At 41.4% G+C, this 20,896-nt stretch overlaps 1 protein-coding gene across 3 annotated transcripts in view; it reads right to left on the reverse strand.

Annotated features, from left to right (window-relative positions):
• The window catches only part of PPP2R3A (protein phosphatase 2 regulatory subunit B''alpha), a 281,968-nt gene extending 261,510 nt beyond the window's left edge, over positions 1-20,458 (reverse strand). For 2 of the 3 annotated variants that reach the window (XM_064277286.1, XM_064277285.1), the window contains exon 1: positions 20,346-20,458. The gene's annotated coding sequence lies outside the window, so the exon portion shown is untranslated. Of the gene's footprint in view, positions 1-19,817; positions 20,186-20,345 lie in introns of those variants that run through there. The other variant, XM_003419984.4, reaches the window with a different exon arrangement.
• Between the last annotated feature and the right edge of the window lie 438 nt (positions 20,459-20,896).

The raw sequence follows: 20,896 nt of genomic DNA on the forward strand, positions 1-20,896 counted from the left end.
TTCAGTATGTTGCAAAAAAGGTTGCTACGAGTTGGAGTTGACTCAATGGCGGCTAATAACAACTAACAATCTAACACAAGATTCAGAAGGGTATCTTTACATTGCTATTTGTATTTGGTAAACCAATCTGAATTTATATTCTCTAGAGCAGCCTTAAGAATAGGAAATAATAACCGCCAATTATATGCATATATGAATACATGTATACCTCTAAACAAAAGTCATGCCTGGCTAATGTTTCTATCTTTATAATAATTTTTAAAAGCGTTTTTACTCTGAAATAATTTTAGATTTACAGAAGAGCTGCAAATTTAGTACAGAAATTTATATCAATAAATGCACACATACAAAAAGAAGAAATGGCCAAAATCAAAGAACTGTCCCTACAAGTTGAACAAATAGAAAGAGAGGAACAAAAGAAACCCTCAGGCACCAGAAGAAAGCAAATAATAAAAAGGAGAGGAGAATTAAATGAAATATAGAACAGAAAAACAACCGAAAGAATTAAGACGAAAAGCTGGTTCTTTGAAAAAATGAATAAAATTGAGAAACCACTGGCCAAACAAATGAAAAACAGGAAAGGAAGCAAATAACTTGAATAAAAAATGAGATGGGCAATACCACAACAGACCCAATTGAAACTAAAAGAATCATATCAGATTACTATGAAAAATTGTACTCTAACAAATTTGAAAACCTGTAAGAAATGGATGAATTCCTGGAAACACACTACCTACCTAAACTAACACAAACAGAGGTAGAACAACTAAATAAACCCATAACAAAAGAAGAGATTAAAAAGGTAACCAAAAAACTCCCAACACAAAAAAGCCCTGGCCCAGACAGCTTCACTGCAGAGTTCTACCAAACTTTCAGAGAAGAGTTAACACTGCTACTACTAAAGATATTTCAGAACATAGAAAAGGAAGGAATACTCCCAAACTCATTCTATGAAGCCACCATATCCCTGATACCAAAACCAGGTAAAGACACCACAAAAAAAAGAAAATTACAGACCTATATCCCTCATGAACTTAGATGCAAAAATCCTCAACAAAATTCTAGCCAACAGAATTCAACAACATATCAAAAAAATAATTCACCACGGCCAAGTGGGATTTATACCAGGTTGCAAGGCTGGTTTAATATTAGAAAAACCATTAATGTGATCCACCATATAAAGAAAACAAAAGACAAAAACCACATGATCTTATCAATTAATGCAGAAAAGGCATTTGACAAAGTCCAACACCCATTCATGATAAAAACTCCCAGAAAATAGGAAGAGAAGGAAAATTCCTCAACATAATAAAGGGCATTTATACAAAGCCAATAGCCAACATCATCCTAAATGGAGAGAGTCTGAAGGCATTCCCTTGAGATCGGGAACCACCAGGGTGCCCTTTATCACCACTCTTATTCAACATTGTGCTGGAGGTCCTAGCCAGAGCAATTAGGCTAGATAAAGAAATAAAGGGCATCCAGATTGGCAAGAAAGAACTAAAAGTATCTCTATTTGCAGATAACATGATCTTATACTCAGAAAACCCTAAACAATCCTCAAGAAAACTACTGAAATAGAAGAGTTCAGCAGAGTGTCAGGATACAAGATAAACATACAAAAATCAGTTGGATTCCTCTACACCAACAAAAGGAACATTGAAGTGGAGATTCCCAAATCAATACCATTTACAGTAGCCCCCAAGAAGATAAAATACTTAGGAATAAATCTTACCAGAGAAGTAAAAGACTTATACAAAGAAAACTCCATAACACTTCTGCAAGAAACCAAAAGAGAACTATGCAAGTGGAAAAACATACCTTGCTCATGGATAGGAAAACTTAACTTTGTAAAACTGTCTATTCTACCAAAATGATCTACAGATTTAATGCAATTCTGATCCAAATTCCAATGACATTCCTTAATGAGATGGAGAAACAAATCACCAACTTCTAGGCCCCAAATAAGAAAGCATTACTGAAAAAGAAGAACAAAGTAGGAGGCCTCACTCTACCTGATTTTAGAACCTATTGTACAGCCTCAGTAGTCAAAACAGCCTGGTACTGGTACAACAACAGATACATAGACCAATGGAACAGAACTGAGAATCCAGACATAAATCCATCCATATATGAGCAGTTGATATTTGACAAAGGCCCCAAATCTGTTAATTGGGGAAAAGACAGTCTTTTTAACAAACAGTGCTGGCATCACTGGATATCCATCTGCAAAAAAATGAAAGAAGACCCATACCTCATACCATGCACAAAAACGAGCTCAAAGTGGATCAAAGACCTAAATATAAAATCTAAAACGATAAAGATCATGGAAGAAAAAATAGGGACAACCTTAGGAGCCCTAATACATGGCATAAACAGTACAGAAAACATTGCTAACAATGCAGAAGAGAATCTAGATAACTGTGAGCTCCTAAAAATCAAACACCTATGTTCATCCAAAGACTTCACCAAAAGAGTAAAAAGATTACCTACAGACTGGGCAAAAGTTTTCAGCTATAACACTTCTGATCAGCGCCTTATCTCTAAAATCTACATGATACTGCAAAAACTCAACTACAAAAAGACAAATAACCCAGTTAAAAAATGTGCGAAAGATATGAACAGACACTTCACTAAAGAAGACATTCGGGTAGCTAATAGATATGTGAGGAAATGCTCACAATCATTAGCCATTAGAGAAATGCAAATCAAAACTACAGTGAGAGCCCATCTCACTCCAACGAAGGTGGCATTAATCCAAAAAACACAAAATAATAAATGCTGGAGAGGTTGTGGAACACTTACCCTGCTGGTGCGAATGTAAAATGGTACAACCACTTTGGAAATTGATTTGACACTTCCTTAAAAAGCTAAAAAGAGAACTACCATATGATACAGCAATCCCACTCCTTTGAATATATCCTAGAGAAATAAGAGCCTTTACACAAACAGATACATGCACACCCATGTTCACTGCAGCCCTGTTAACAATAGCAGGAAGATGGAAGCGACCAAGATGCCCATCAACAGATGAATGGATAAATAAATTATGGTATATTCACACAATGGAATAGTACACACTGATAAAAAACAGTGATGAATCCGTGAAACATTTAATAACATGGAGGAATCTGGAAGGCATTACGCAGAGTGAAATTAGTCAGCTGCAACAGGACAAATATTGTAGAAGACCACTGTTGTAAGAACTCGAGAAACAGTTTAAACAGAAAAGAAAATATTCTTTGATGGTTACAAGAGGCAGGAGGGAGGGAGAGGGGTACTCACAAATTAGTAGATAAGAACTACTTTAGGTGAAGGGAAAGACAACACGCAATACAGGGAGGTCAGCGCAACTAGACTAAACCAAAAGCAAAGCAGTTTCCTGAATAAACTGAATGCTTTGAAGGCCAGTGTAGCAGGGTGGGAGTATGGGGACCATGGTTTCAGGGGACATCTAAGTCAAATGGCATAATAAAATCCATTAAGAAAACATTCTGCATTCCACTTTGGAGAGTGGCATCTGGGGTCTTAAACACTAGCAAGTGGCCACCTAAGATGTATCAACTGGACTCAAGCCACCTGGACCAAAGGAGAATAAAGAACACCAAGGACACAAGGTGATTATGAGCCCAAGAGACAGAAAGGGCCACATAAACCAGAGCCTACATCAGCCTGAGACCAGAACTAGACAGTACCCGGCTACAAATGATGACTGCCCTGACAGGGAACACAACAGAGAATCCCTGAGGGAGCAGGACAGCAGTGGGATGCAGACCCCAAATTCTCATAAAAAGACCAGACTTAATGGCCTGACTGAGGCTAGGAGGACCCCAGTGGTCATGGCCCCCAGACCTTCTGTTAGCCCAGGACAGGAACCATTCCGAAAGCCAGGGATTGGACTGGACAATGGGATAGAAAAAGGTGCTGAGCGTTATGTTGGCATCTCCTATCTGGAGGGGAGACGAGAAGTCAGAGGGGGTCAGAAGCTGGCGGAATGGGCACAAAAAGAAGACAGTAGAGGGAAAAAGTGGGCCATTTCAGCAGGGGGAGAGCAATTAGGAGTATATAAACCAAAAAACCAAACCTACTGCCGTCGAGTCGATTCCGACTCATAGCGACCCTACAGGACAGAGTAGAACTGCCCCATAGAGTTTCCAAGGAGTGCCTGGCGGATTTGAACTGCTGACCTCTTGGTTAGTGGCTGTAGCACTTAACCACTACACCAGCAGGGTTTCCTAGGAGTATATAGCAAGGTGTGTATAAATTTTTGTATGAGAGATTGACTTGATTTGTAAACTTTCACTTAGAGCACAGTAAAAATTAAAAAAAAAAAAAATTTAGTGCAGAGCTGCTTATACTCTTCACCCAGCTTCCTTTAATCATATTGTTTTTTAAGTATTAGAGACACTTTGAAGTTTTGTAAGAATGCTGATCAGGTGAATGCAACTTATGTACTTCAGAAAGAGTATCTTGAAATAATTGTGCAAAGTTATCATTTTTTATGGTCCTCATTAATTTACGGTATTTTGACATGCGTTCTACCTTTAACTGACAGTCCATTATGGGTACAAATTAAACAATATAGAACTAAGAACCACAACAATTCTGAACAGTGTAAGGGTCAAAATCCACCAAAGCACAAAATAAACTGACAGTGACTGGAAGTCATGACTACATTCGACCAGCACCTCCAAACCACTCAATGTTCACAGCACATCGCAAAAACAAATTGTTGTTTCTAAATGGGAAAAACATTTAAATAATTATTTCTATACTAACTTCAAAAAAAGTAGTTATTGGTACAAAAACTACTATTGCCTTCAATGATATGAACTGTTCCTAAGATCAATTTATGAGTTAATTCTAAAATTTCACACAAAAGAAAAAAATGTGCAAGAATACTCAAGACAACTTTGGAGTGGGGGGGCAAAGACAAAAGGAATGTTAATATTTTTTCCTTAAACTGAGCAGTGCGTAACAAGTGTTTATTGTACTGTTATGCTTTACATCTTACATATGTTTTACAAACATTATGCTATTGAAAAAAAAAACCCATTATCGTCGAGTCAATTCCAACTCATAGTGACCCTACAGGATAGAGTACAATGGCCCCATAGGGTTTCCAATTTCAGACAGATTAAACACCAAAACGTCTTAAAAAACACATAAAAATATAAGAAAATGTAAGATTTTATGTTTTATCTTTGAGGCAGGAAAGACATCCATTAAAAAGTCAGTAACATAAAAAACCAGAAAGGGGAAGACAGTTTTTAATTTTGATGTCAAATTTTCCTATTAGCCATCAGCGCTCCAGTCATTATGTCTGTGTTCCAATATACAGGAAGGGAAAGGGATAAAGAGTCTTTTCCCTTTCAGGAGACTTCTGAAAGTCAAACTCGACCCTTCTGTTTATACATTATTAAAACCAAAACCAAACCCGCTGCAATCCAGTCGGTTCCAACTCATAGCGACCCTATTAGGTCAGAGTAGAACTGCCCCATAGAGTTTCCAAGTAGTGCCTGGCAGATTCGAACTGCTGACTTTTGGGTTAGCAGCTGTAGCACTTAACCACTACGTCACCAGGGTTTCCTTATACATTATCAGCTAAAACTTATTCACATGGTTATACTCAGCTCCAAGGAGGCCAAGGAATGTGGTCTTCTGGATGTGCAGCAATGTGCCAGGCTAAAACCTAGGGTCCTGTTACTAAAGGTGAAGGAAGAATGGATCATAGGAGGTAGCCAGCCATCTCTGGTACACAACCCAATAGACAGAAAAAAGAAATAAAAATGGTCAAAAACTTGAAAAAAGATATTCAACCTCAGAAAAATAAACAAAAATTAAAACAAAGATTCACCATTAAACTTTTAAGAGAGGCAGAAATTTGCAAATTGGTGAGTGTGTAACGATTTTTAGCCTTATTATATGTTAATTTTTTTACAAAGGCAGTGTATTAAATAGCACTAGTGTAATTAAAAAGCACTGGAAATGTTACATTTATTGAAATAATAGAAACAGATGTTATTACTACTTTAAATTACATATCATGTATTTTATATTAGTACAAGTAGCCCTGGTAGTACACTGGTTAAGCACTTGGTTGCTCACCAAAAGGTCAGCGATTTGAACCCAGCAGCCCCTGTACAGGAGAAATATGTGGCAATTTGCTTCCATAAAAATTATAGCCTTGGAAACCGTATGGGGCAGTTATACTCTGTCCTATATGGTTGCTATGAGTCAGAATCACCTTGACGACAAAGGGTTTGGTTTTTGGTTTGGGATATTAGTACAGCCATTTTTGGGATCAATTAGGCAGTACATATTAAAACTGTGAAGGATTATACGACCTAGTAAATCCATGTTTCAGAATCTATGCAATATAAACACTCACTTGTTAAAGAAATCCATTGCCGTCGAGTCGATTCTGACTCACAGCAACCCTATATGACAGAGTAGAACTACCCCGTTGGGTTTCAAAGGAGTGGCTGGTGGATTTGAACTGCCTACCTTTCGGTTAGCAGCCAAGCTCTTAACCACTGTGCCACCAGTACACAAGTACAAGGATGTTTGTTGCAGTAATATTTAAAACGGAGAAAAATCAGAAACAACCCAAGTGTTCATCAGTAGGGGGACAGCCTCACTTTGTTTTCTCCGCATGAGGCACTGGCGGTTCAGCAGCAGAGTTCTTGCCTTCCAGGCAGGGGACTTAGGCTCAACTCGTGGCCAATGCACCTCACGCGCAGCCACCACACCTGTCAGGGGAGGCCTGTGTGTGCCATGACGCTGAGCAGGCTTCAGCAGAGCTCCCAGACTAAGATGGACTAGGAAGAAAGGCCTGGCAATCTACTTCCAAAACTCAGCTAGTGAAAATCCTGTGGATCACAGTGGTCTGGTCTGCAACCAGCCATGAGGATGGTACAGGAACTGGCAGCATTTCATTCCCTTGTGCATGGGGTTGCCAGGAGTCGGGAGCCAGCTCAACAGCAGTTAACATTTTTTTCATAGCAAAATTACCTGAAATTACATTATTTATTTATCTACTTGTCTGTCATGTAGGAAATTAGCTCCATAAGAGCAGAAGTAAGCAGAACGTATTTATATAATACTTGTTTAGTTAAATATTCATTAAAAACAATGTGTTGGCTTTTAAAACAACAAATCAAAACCAGACATTATTCTAGTCTTTAACACGAACCCACCAGAAAGTGCTCATGAAGTCCCGCCGGTTTGTAGGCACAGGCTGAGAAACACTGATTAAGATGAGGCCTCTGACACTGATTTCCAGAAAGACTGTTACTGGATGTGATCTGTCTGCTCTTTTTTTTAGGGTCCAGAGCATTCCACATTTGCATTATTATTTCTCCATTACGTGGAGCCCCTCAACTGGATTCTGACATTGCTGCTAGCACTGAGAGGGCCTCTACTCTCTAAGAAAGCCCACCATGGGAAGGGGGTCCCAACCAGATCTGCCAGAGATGTACCATGCTGACAAAAGACAAAATGCTGAGCCACAGTGCTTGAGGTGGGCTTTGGCACTGGTAGGAGAGTTTATGTGTACTCATAATAGCAGTGAGTCCAGGGCTCCATTGCCCAGACTGTAAAATAGGGTATAAGCCCGTGATCTGCAAAATGGAAGGGGTAAATGTGTCCCTGCTATGACTTCTAAGCCTTTAATGACATTTCCATTCACAGCCACTAATCTCTGCTTTTTATTTCTAATCTCACAGAAAATTAAAAAAAAAAAAAAATTTTTTTAAACTGAAGGGACTCTGTTCAAATGAAAGCATAAAGATGAATAAACAAACAGAGGCAAGGGGGATAGCCTGAGTGCTATCTTGGGGCTAAGGAGAATACCCAGATCCCTGAGAACTCTGGGAAACAGTTTGAAACAGAAGGCAGATAGTGGGTACTGAGGAAAGTGACACTTTTGCAAAAATTTCAGAGAGGTAAAGGAGGGAGCTTTGTACATGCTAAGAGAATAAAAGGTCCTGAGGCAGGAACACAGTTGGCTTGCTGGACAAAAAACAAGGTAACATTTGTGTCTGGGACAAAGTAAGCGCAGGGGACAGCGGTAGGAGATGAAGTCAAAGAGAGAAGCAGCGGAGGCTGAGATAATATATGGTCTTGTAGGCAATTGTAAAGCCTCTGAGCAGAGAACTTAACTTTTAACAGAGTCCCTTTAGCTGCTGTGTTGAAAACTAGGTTGTAGGAACAAGGGTAGTAGCAAGGAAAAACTTTAGGAGGCTACTGCAATAATCTATGTGAGATACAATGGTGGCTTGGACAAGGTAAAAACAGCAGAGTACGTGACTTGATTCTGGATACATTCTGAAGGTAGAACCAACAGGATTTACTTACAGATTGAATGCGAGATGAAAGATAAAGAAAAGTCAGATAGCTCCAAGATTTTTGTCCTTGTCTACTGGGGCTTCCAATTACTGAGATGGGGCAGCTTGTGGAAAGAATAGGTTTTGGAAGGGGAGACAAGGAATTTGGTTTTATGTGTTAGATATCCAAGCGGATACGTCAACTACTATGATATCCAAATATGGGATTCAGAGAAGCCTAACTCGGAGATATAAATTTGGTAGTTGTTGGTGTATAGCTGGTATCTAAAATCACAAGACTAGATGAAATGCCAAGAAAATAGGGTAGGTAAGGAAAAACAGAAGTTTGAGGATTAAGCCTTGCAACTGTGAGAGGTCAGTAAGATGATGAAGAACCAGCAAAAGGACACAGATAGAACCTTCAGAAAGGTGGGAGGAAATCCAGAGAATGCAGTGTTCTAGAAGCTAAGTGACGAAAGCATTTCAAAAAAGAGGGAATGACCAACTATGAGGAATGCTGCTAAAAGGTCAAGTAAGAGGAAGACTGAGAACTGACTCACTGGATTTAGCAATGTGGAAGTGACCGGTAACTTTGACTAGAGTGTTTCAGTAGGGGTAAAAGCCTGATTAGTGTGGGTTCAAGAGACTGGTGGAAAAGGAACTGGAGTCAGTGAGTTAGACGACTGTAGAGAGGAACAGACATTTAGAGAAGGATGAAGAGTTAAGAGAAGGTCTGGTCTTATATCACAAGGCACTGTATCTCCAGTACCCAGTACAATGTGGCAATAAATATTTGTTGACTGAACTAAGTAACGTGACTAGCCACTGAATCAGGAAGCGGTCTGGAAGTTTAAAAGTAAAATGTGAGAATTCTTGGTCCAAAAAGAAGAGACTGCCTTTTACTCTATTATCCTCTGAAAACTCTTCAGTGCCCTCACACACACACCTAGAAGAGATATTCCTAAATTTGAGAGGACCAGCAACAGAATTCAACAAGCACATGCTCTACAAGAAAGTATACTTGGCTGGAAGACTTTTGGTAGTCCCCAAAATACACCAACCTGCAGAGGTCTTGTACAAATCCATGCATACATGGCAAAACAACAAAAATCACTAATATTTGTTTAGTAATTTGTATTTTCCAAGGTGTTTACACATACATCCCCTCTTGTTTAATCTTACAACAACTTTGTGAGGCAAGTGTTCTTATCACTTTCATTTCACAAGAAAACCGAGGGTCAGAGACTTGCATAAAATCACAGCTCTTTCAACAAATGGCACTGAGACAACTGGATATCCACACCTTGTACAAAAATTGATGCAAAATGGATAAAAGACCTAAATGTAAGAGCTAAAACTATAAAACTCTAAGAAGAAAACATAGGGCTAAATCTACTTGGCCTTGAATTTGACAAGAGACTCTTAGATATGACATCAGAAGCACGAGCAAAAAAAGAAAAAAAATAAATTGGACTTAATCAAAATTAAAAACTTTCATGTATCAAATGACACTATCAAAAAATGAAGACAACCCACAAAATTGAGAAAATGTTTGCAAATCATACTAGACCCTGATAGTATCCAGAATATATAAGGAGCTCTTACAACTCAACCACAAAAAGACAAATAGCCCAATTAAAAGAATAAGCAAAAGACTTGAATAGACATTCCTTCAAAGAAGATGCACAAATGGTCAACAAGAGCATGAAAAGATGGACAGCATTATTTCTCACTGTTGTTGTTTTGCTATCAGGTGCCTTCTGGGTCGATTCTGCCTCACAGTGACCCTGAAGGACAGAGGAGAACTGCCCCACAGTGTTTCAAAGGCTGTGATCTTTACCGAAGCAGGCTGCCACCATCTTTCTCCTGTGGAAAGGCTGGTGGGTTCTAACATCCAACATTTTAGTTCGTAGTCAAGCACTTAAGCACAGTGCCACCAGAGCTCCTTCATTTGTCATTAGGGAAATGTAAATCAAAACCACAATGAGATACCACTTCACACCCACTAAAATTGTTAGAAGAAAACAAACAAACTCCCAGAAAATAACAAGTACTGGTGAGGATCTAGAGAAATTAGAGCCCTTATACAATGCCAGAAACCCGGGTGGCATAGTGGCTAAGTGCTACGGCTGCTAACCAAAAGGTCGGCTGTTTGAATCCACCAGGTGGTCCTTGGAAACTCTATGGGGCAGTTCTACTCTGACCTATAGGGTCACTACAAGTCGGAATCAACTCAACGGCAACGGGTTCGAGTTTTTTTTTTGGTTTTGTACAATGTTGATGGGAATGTAAAATGATGCAACGCTGTGGAAAATAGTCTGGAGGTCCTTCAAGAAGTTAAACATAGAATAATCATGTTGTTCTTGTTGTTAGATGCCGTGAAGTTGATTCTGACTCATGGCGACCTCATTTGACAGAGCAGAAATGCTACATAAGGTTTTCTGGGTTATATATTTACCGGAGCCTCTGGGTGAGTTTGAAGCAGGAGCACTTAACCATTGTACCACCATGGCTCTTCAAGAATTACCATGTTGTTGTGTGCCACTGAGTCGATTCCAACTCATAGCAACCCTACAGAGCAGCGTGAAGCTGCCCCATAGGGTTTCTAAGGAGTGGCTGATGGATTTGAACTGCTGACCTTTTGGTAGCAGCTGTAGCTCTTAACCAATGCACCACCAGGGCTCCAGAATTACCACATGACCCAGCAATTCCACTACCAGGTATAACCCCAAAAAGTGAAAAGAGGTATTTAAACAAACCTTGTAAAAAAAAAATTTATTATTTTTTTTGTACATGGTAAACTTTTTGTTTTATATTTGCTCACCACAATAAAAACAAAGCTTGTACACACATGTTAACATCACTATTCTCAATAGCCAAAAGACAGAAAAAATCCAATGTCCATCAAACTGATGAATAAACAAAATATTCATACAATGGAATATTATTCAGCTATAAAAAGGAATTAAGTACTCATACAGCCTACAACGTAGATGAAGCTCTAAAACATGCTAAGTAAAAGAAGCCAGACAAAAAGCCACATATTGTACGATTCCACTTATAGGAAATGTACAGAAGAGGCAAACGCACAGTGAAAGAAAGCAGATTAGTGGTTGCCAGAGGCTGCGGAGATGAGAATGAGGAATGACTGCTTAATACATATGGGGTTTTCTTTAGAGGTGACGAAAACGTTCTAGAATTAGGCAGTGGCGATGGCTGTACAACACTGTGAATGTATTGGAAGTCACTGCACTGTATACTTTAAAATGGTTAAAAGGACTCATGTTATGGTGTGTGAATTTTACCTCAACTAAAAAACAAAAAATCACACAGCTCCCATTTGGCGGATCCAGGCCTTGTACCCAGGAACTGACTCCAAATCCTTTGCACACTAAGCCATCCTGTCCCTTCTGCAAACCAAAGAACTCTGGACCACCTTTCCCCTCCATCTATGCCATCCAGGTGTAATGCCTAACTGTATTTGTGATGATGAACTCCCACAGCAGTCCAAGCACATATAAGTTTCTAAACAAAATACTTTCTTATCATGAACTCCCAGTATCAACCATACTGGACCAAGGTCTGCTATTCACGTCACAGTGGTTAACCATTATCTACCTACCAGATAAACACACGGCAGCTAGGAAGGCTGAAAAATATGCTAATCCCTCACAAAATACTTGTTTGCAAAAGAGTCTAGAAATGGGATTTATGCCTTGAACAAATTAATATTCTTCACTAATAATCTCTGACATTTTCCAACCCCTATTTCAGTGTTCTGCTAGTGGACTACAACTCTCAGAAAAAAGAAGTACAAAACCCACCTTAAATCCTCCTCTGCCAGGTTAAGGTTGTCCAGGAGTCAGAGGCAGATAAGAGCAGACTAGCTGTGGCAATCTGCATGACAACTCACCCTAGTCACTCCAGCCTATGGGCCTCAAAGTAACAGCCTTCACATGAGCTTCTGGAAACCAAAATTTGCTGAGTGCTCCATAGACCTATTCTCCTTCCTGAGTTCGATGAGGCCTACACCTTCAATTTATATTCATATTCTTCAGCATTATCAATAATAAATATTTCAAAGTATGGGAAATTCTACATGCCTGCAACTGGCAAACCAAAGGATAATATCAAGTTAACTGGAAAAATACAGCTACAAAAACTACTTCTGGAAATCTGATAGTTAAATACACATTCCTTGATATAGCCAAGAATCCTATCTTCAACATGCCAACAATCTGGTCTTTGTTTATCAGTTCAATGGGGGGATGATGTCAGGGGCACCGCAGCCCAGATCACTGCTGGCCTTTAGGAGCTCTATGGCTTTCCAGACAAGAAAGAGATGAAGAGTCTAATCACCAACATCTGAGCCAGCCTCTTCAGGAGTCCCAAGGGCCCTGGCAAAATACCTTCTCGGTGAAAAAGAATAAGATCTCCTAAGCAAATATAAGCAAGATTCCTCTAAAATGGGGGATGGTGTGGTGGCAATAACGCACCATTGAGTCACCTCCCTGAAAAGTTAGGTGAAGCACATGAGTAACCAACACAGACTGAGCAACTATGGCACAGACTGAGCAATCACACAGCCATATAAGACACCTATTCCTCCTTTGTTGTTGCTGTTGTTACGTGCTGTCAAGTCAGTTCTGACTCATAGCGACCCTATGTCCAAAGGAACGAAACACTGCCCAGTCCTGTGCCATCCTCACAATGTTTGAGCCCACCGTTGCAGCCACTATCAATCCATCTCATCAAGGGTCTCTTTTTCACTGGCTTTCTACTTTACCAAGCATGATGTCCTCCTCCAGGGACTGGTCCTTCCTCATAACACGTCCAAAGTATGTCTTGCCATTCTCACTTCCAAGGAGCACTCTGGCTGTACTTATTCCAAGAAAGATTTGTTCATTCTTCAGGCAGTCTGTGGTATATTCAATAATCTTCACCAACACCATAATTCAAAGCCATTAATTCTTCTTTAGTCTTCCTTACTCACTGTCAGCTTTCTCATACATATGAGGCAAATGAAAATATTATGGCTTGGGTCAGGCACACATTAGCCCTCAAAGCGACATCTTTGCTTTTCAACACTTTAAAGAGATGTCTTGCAGCAGATTTGCCCAATGCAATAGGTAGTTTGAGTTCCTGACTGCTGCTTTCACGGGCATTGATTGTGGATCCAAGTAAAATGAAATCCTTGACAACATCAATCTTTTCTCCATTTATCATGTTGTTGCTTACCAATCTAATTGTGAGGATTTCTGTTTTCTTTATGATGAAGTGTCATCCACCCTGAAGACTGTGGTCTTTGATCTTCATTAGTAACTGCTTCAAGTCCTCTTGCAAGAAAGCAAGGTTATGTCATCTGCATATCGCAGGTTGTTAATGAGTCTTCCACCAATTCTGATGCCACATTCTTCTTCATATACCCCAGCTTCTTGGATTATCTGCTCAGCATACAGATAGAGTAAGTATAGTGAAAGGCTGCAACCCTGATGCACACCTTTCTTGATTTTAAACCATGCAGTATGCCCTTGCTCTGTTTGAACAACTGCCTCATGAGGTTCCCCAGGAGCACAATTAAGTGTTCTGGAATCCCCAATCTTTGCAATGTTACCCATAACTTGCTATGATCCACACAGTCGAATGCCTTTGCATAGTCAATAAAACACTGGGGTCTTCTACCACCAAGAAAGCAAAGCTGGGAGTAGAGCATGTCCATTAGACCCGGAATCCCTGTGCTGAGAAGCCAAGGGCCTTCCTTCCCAGAGCTTAGAAAGAGAGAAAGCCTTCCCCTGAATCCAGACTTCTAGCCTCCTAAACTGTGAGAGGATAAATTTCTCTTTGTTAAAGCCATCCATTTGTGGTATTTCTGTTACAGCAGAATCCCTCCTTTACCATTCCCTTTTTTGGCCAAATTTCTCAAAAGAGTTTTCCAACATTCACCATCTGCATTTCCTTACTTTCCTCCCACTTCAGTCTGGCTTCTGTTCCTTCTAATATACAATAGTTCTTGCTGGTGTCAAAGACCCCACCTTGTTAAATTCAACGGGTCCTTGATTATTCTCTCTTTCTGAAAGATTCTCTTCCCTTGCCTTTTATGACATATCTTAAACTGGAATTAAATTCTGAAGTAACCACCTAAGGCAAAAACCCAATATAGTTTAAATCACCCTTAAAAATCTCTTAAATTTAAGTATGCTGTTGTTGTGTGCTGTTGAGTTGATTCTGACTCACGGTGACCCTAAATGACAGAGTAGAACCTTCACACAGGGTTTCTTAGGCTGAAATTTTTACGAAAACAGATTGCCAGTTCTTTTTTCCCCACAGAGCCGCCGGTGGTTTTGAACCGCTGACCCATCATTACCAGCAGAGTGCTTAACCATAGCATACCTGTCCTTTTTCTGCGTATAACCCTATGCAGTAATAAAACACATATAGTAAGTATATAAGCAAATAAAACTCTGCTTTATCTCATCTAATTAAATACATCCTTAGAGCGCATAAGGTTAAGTATGCGTACCAACAGCAGTCAAGGTGCCATTTCATTGCACCTCTCTGGCTCCTTCCAGGGGCTACCCTCTTCTCCTCAACTTTGAAATGCTCACCCTGAGTCCTCTTCTGTTCTTACTTTCTATCAGTAGTTCTCAACTTCTACTGCTCAGTGGGATCACTTGAGGAGCTCCCAAGCTACAACTCAGACCAAGCAAATAGAAAGCTCTGGGGTGAGCCTCTGAATCAGTATTTTTAATTATCCAGTGATTCCAATGTGCAGCCAAGATGAGAATCAGTATTCTATACTCTCTTTTTAGATTAGAGGTTGCACACTCAAAAGTGAGAAGTGAGGAGCAAAGCAAGTCATGTATAAGTTTCAAGGAGTAGTGGGATCTGTGGTAAACTAGAAAGCCGCTAGGGTCAGTTGTGACTCAGCTCCAATCAATTGTTGCCTACAGGAAAACCAGTTCGGTAGCGCTACATCTTCTAATATTTCAAGAGAAGCCCCAAATCTGGATTTGTATGGGAAATCTTTGGACCTTAAAATATTGTCAAATAATTCAACATTAAACTACAACATCAAAAACCACTATACAGGCAAAACAAAACACATCTGTGAACCAGGCTCCACTGTGGGCTGCTGGTTTGCAAATTCTACTGTAAGTAATCTCATTCATGCCCTTCAATTAACACCTAAAAATCTGTGTCTTCAGTTCAGCCCTGTCCTCTGGGCTCTGGATTCCAATAGCCAAATCCTTAGGTGACATCTCTACTTGAAAGTCTCACTAATCCCAAAGTGATCTATGATTTCGACCCACCTCAAAACTACTTACCCTCCAGTGTTCTCTATTTCAGGCAATGACACCACCATTGACTTGGCTGGGGCAAGCCACAACGCTGGAAATCAGTCTAGGCACTTATTTCTTCCACTCACATCAGTCCTATCAAGTATGCATCCTAAATAAATCTTCTCTCTTTTTTTTTTTTTTATCCTATGTACTTCTCTCCATCTCCACTGCTTCCACCTTGGTCCCAGCTACCATCTTTTATTTTTTCCTAGCTTTCCCCAGTAAGCTAGGAAATTAGGATCAGTTGCCTCCCAAATACAGAGTCGCCATGAGTTGGAATCAACTTGACGGCAGTGGGTTTGGTTTTGGTTTGGCCTCCCACTTTTTTTTCCTTCCACATCATTCTCACCCATGTGGCCAGAATTCCTTTTTACAGATACAGTATTTAGTATTTACAAATAGTTTGAATCCGCCAGGCGCTCCTTGGAAACTCTATGGGGCAGTTCTACTCTGTCCTATAGGGTCGCTATGAGTCACAATCGACTTGATGGCATTAGTTTTTTTTAATTTTTTTAATACGAAGAATATACATATATGAAGGATATTATCTATCCTTTGACCCAGCAACTGCAGTTCTAGGAACTTATCCTACAAATATATTCACACACATGTATGAACTGGCACATGCACGGTATTATTTGTTACAGTAAATTATTGGAAACAACCTAAATGTCCATCAATAAGGGAATGGTTAAATAATCTGTGGTAAACCCATACAATGAAATACTATACAGCCATTCAAAAGAATAAGGAAATTATATATTTAAATGAATAGTTCTAAGATGCTGTTAAGTGAACCAACAAGAAACAGAACAGTGTGTACAGTATGCTATCATTTATATAAACAAACGGCGGGCAGAAGAATATGCATTTGCTTGAATGCCCACAAAAAATGTCTAGAGTAGCATATAAAACACATCCCAGAGATTCTGATTCAACGAACCTGGAGGACCCAAGCACTGGTGTTAAGTTCCTCCTGTGATTCTGAAAGCAGGCTCCCTACAGCCTCTGTTTACTTTTTCAGCTTCATTTTGTATCATCCTGCCCCCATCATTCCCCATGCTTCAGCCACACTGGCCTCTGGATTTCCAGAAAAGGTCTCATTCCTTTCTACTTCAGGGCCTTCACACATGTTCCTTCAGCTGGAACACTGTCTCCCTAAACTTCATCTAGTAACTCCTGCCAATCCTTCAGAGTCCACCTCAAAGGTCACTTCCCCAAAGAAACTTTCCCTAGTTTCCAAACTAGGCCAGTACCCCAGTTCTTTGTATTCAAAGCACCCTGTGGTTCTCCTTCCAGAATTTATCACAACTGTAATGGTGTAACTGTATAATTATACACTTGTTACCCAGAAGTACAGATACCACATCAGTTGCTTTTGCCACTGTATTCCCAGTGTATTCCTGACCTAACCTAGTGTCCAGCTACCAAAGTAGGCTCTCAAATATTTGGGCTCAAGTTTACTACAGCAGAGAAAATCAGCACATATACAAAGGAGGAAAATGCAGTGTCACTGACGTTAAATCAGTAGTCTAGTTAGAAGAGAAGTTCTCAACTGGAAGTGATTTGGCCCCTCCTGGGGAGATCTGGCAATGTCTGAAGACATTGTTGATTGTTACAACTGGTGGGGTTAGGGGGATGCTACTGGCATCTAGTGAGTAGAGGCCAGGAACATTGCTAAACAGGTTGTAATGCACAGGACAGCCCCCCACAACAAAGAATTTTCTGGTCCAAACTGTCAATAGTATCATGGTTCAGAAACCCTGATTTACAGAACAGTAGTATCACATTAGAACCACTGGTGGTGCAGCGGTTTACAGTGCTCAGCTGCCAACTAAAAGATCGGTGGCTGGAACCTACGAGCCCCTTCACAGGAGAAAGATGTGGCAGTCTGCTTCCGTGGGGTAGTTCTACTCTGTCCTATCAGGTCACTATGAGTTGGAATCAAGTTAACGGCAACCGGCTTGGGTTGGTTTGAATATCACCTCGATCTGTGTGCTGACCAAATAATCTGAGATGCTAGACTACATGAAGAAGAATGCAGCACCCGGACTGCAGGAATACCCATTAACAACCTGTGATATGTAGATGACACAACCTTGCTTGTCAAAAATGAAGACGACTTGAAGCACTTACTGATAAAAGGTAAAGACCAAAGACTTCAGTATGGATCACACCTGAATGTAAAGAAAATGAAAATCCTCATACTGGACCAATAAACAACATCATGATAAACAGAGAAAAAATGGAATTTGTCAAGAATTTCATTCTACTTGGACCAAAAATCAATGCCCATGGAAGCAGCAGTCAAGAAATGAGAGAATGTATTGTATTGTATTGGAAAAATCTACTCTCTTTAAAGTTCTAAAAATAAAAGATGTCACTTTGATGACAATGGTGCACCTGACCCAACCCATGGTTTTTTCAATCATCTCCTATGCATGCGAAGGCTGGACAAAGCCAAAAGAAGACAGGAGGAGAACTGATGCATTTGAATCGTGCTGCTGGCAAAGAATACTGAACATACCGTGGACTGCCAGAAGAATGAACGAATCAGTCTTAGCATACAACCAGGCTGCTCTTTAGAAACATGGATAGTGAAACACCGTTTTGCTTACTTTGGACATGTCATCAGGAAAGATCAATCGCTAGAAAAAACATCATTTTTGGTAAAGCAGAGGATCAGCAAAAAAACAAGCAAAACCCTCAATGAGATGGATTCATGCGAAAGCCTCAACAACTGGCTCGAACATAACAAAGATCATGCAGATGGCCCAGGACTGGTAACTGTTTTGTTCTGCTGTATGTAAGGTCACCAGAAGTCTGAATCTACTGAATAGCAACTAACAACAATATCCAAAAGGAGAGGGTGATCAATTCCCTACTGGCAGTGAGGTTTTAGGGAGGAGACAGGATCTCAAGAAAATCTTCAAAGTTTTAGCTGTGTGTTGAAACGTGGAGGGGGCCAGATCAGTGAGGACTATGTCAGAGGTGAGGAGCCTCTGAAAATTTTAAAAGCAAGGTTATGGTCTGCAGAGGTGCCTCCCTCAAGCACCTCATACTCCAAAATTACTCATCTCCTTTATTCCCTCATTGCTGAAACAAAACTATTCTCTCAGGGCAGCTGATTTCACCTAAACATTAAGGCCAAATTAATTCAAACCAAGATAAAGTCAAATAGTTCCTTCACTACCCAGAATACTGATTTTTAAATATGCAAATACTCATGAATACAAATAAAACTTTAACTGCTTAATTTTCAGGCTGTTGCTGGACAAAGCTATTTTTGAACTCAAAGGCCAACAGTGATCAGGTTGGCCCTGGTAGACTTCTCCAAAGCTTTCTATTTTTAAAAAACTTTTTACCTGTTTCCCTTGTCCTCAATTTCTGATTTCTCATACAGTATAAGATTCAAGATTTTTTCCACAAGTACCTCACTCTGTAAGTGCTTCTGCCAGAGAAAATAGGAGAGACATTTGGATACAATAAATGTGAATAAATTAGGACCTGTCTATAGATTTTAAAAAGGTTTTCCATTAAGTCATGTGTACTACTGAAAGAAATTGAGATAATTTTTAACGGTGTTGCCAAGAAAGAAAACCGTGCTTGACTACAACACTTATCTCCTGCTACTGAGCAGGATGTCCATAGCTTTGACCTAGTATGGCAATTCCTAGGGTCTCAAGACTGGGTGCTCTGTTTACAAGAAACTGAGGCCTGAGACTATTGAAGAACAAAGAAACATGCCTGAGACCAAAGGTTTTGGGGATCTTTTGTACACAAATAAAGATTTGAGGAGGTACACTTCCTCAGATTTTGGAAGGCAATAAAAATCGCTCTTCTAGCTTGTATGTTAAGAATGTTTACTCTGTGTTTTCGGACCATTTCCTAATTAAAAAATACTTTATAATTTAAAAAAAGCAATTTTTCTTCTCCTACACTATTCTGACCACTAAGACTGAATAAAATTTCCCTAAGCTTTACCAGACCCAAAGGATTGGGAATAATGTGAGCACAACCGAGTTCAGATGCAACAACAACTCGAACCCAGGCCAGCTGGTTTCCATCGGGAGGTCCCCTAAGAGAAAGCCCCTCCGAGGCGGCGGCTGTGGAGGCGCGGGACTGAGACCCTCCGAGGCGGCCCATTTACCTTTGTTTCAGGTACTTCTACTCCCAGCCGGGCCGGGGACCCCGCCCGCGGCCCTAAACTGGTGACACATCCTTCTTTGGCCAAGTTGGGCCGCGCTTGGGCAGGGGACGAGGAAGGAAAATAAAGCCTCAGCACTCAACGACGTGACTCTCAGTTCTTCCAAAACGCTGGCATTTGTTTCTCTGCCAAGCTTTCCTGTTAACAAGTTCCCGGGGACTGTGCGGGCGAACTGGCCTAGGTGCCCCGAAAAGTGGGAGGGCCCAGGCCGTCTCCCGCCTTCCCTGTCGCCTGGGCGCCCCGGGCCAGGCGGTTTCCACAGCTCCCGGGCCAACAAGCCGCACCGCCTCCAACCCCGACTCCCAAGGCTCTGCCCGCCCGCCAACCCCGCGCGGCCCCGCCAGCCCCTCGGGCCAGGCCAGTCTCCGCCCGCCACGGCCTCCGCGCACCGCCCCCAGCCTCGCCACCCGCTCGGGCCGGGCCAGCGGCGCCGAGGGCTCCAGGCCGCGAGCCGGGCGTCCCTAAACCTACCTCGGCGCGCACGGCTCCTCCTTCTGCTACTGGCTCGGCTGACCTGCGGCATCCACGGCCACCGCTGCTAGCTACGCGGCTCTGGAGCTGCGAGCGCGCCGCGCGAAGCATTGAGGCCCGAGCGCGCCCCGCCCCGCCCCGCCCCGCCCCGCCCCGCCGCCCGCCGCCCGCCGGCCACCGCCTCCTTCCCACCCTCGGCGGCGGGCCCTGCGCCCCGCCCCGCCCCTCCCGCCCCCGGGCTCCGCCCCACCGCCGCCGGAGGTGGGAAGGGGGTTACTAGGGGCGTCGCGAGAGCCGACGCTGCAGCCGCGGGTGCGACCCTGCCTTGGGGACGATTTATAGACGGTTTTACTGTGTACTTGGAGGATGTGAATCTCTTGTTCCGATTTATTGTCGTATTGGCATTAATGTTGTTCTAATGTTATTGTTAATGTGGTTGTTAGCATCGTTACTTGTTTTGCGCTCCTCGAGGAAGTCTGGCCAGATGGCCCCTTTGAGACCTGAGGCGGCTGACAGGCGGCGCTGACAGCTGATTGGAGGCTCCCGGCAGC

Source organism: Loxodonta africana, chromosome 26, assembly GCF_030014295.1.
Source record: "Loxodonta africana isolate mLoxAfr1 chromosome 26, mLoxAfr1.hap2, whole genome shotgun sequence".
In the NCBI taxonomy this organism is placed as follows: domain Eukaryota; kingdom Metazoa; phylum Chordata; class Mammalia; order Proboscidea; family Elephantidae; genus Loxodonta; species Loxodonta africana.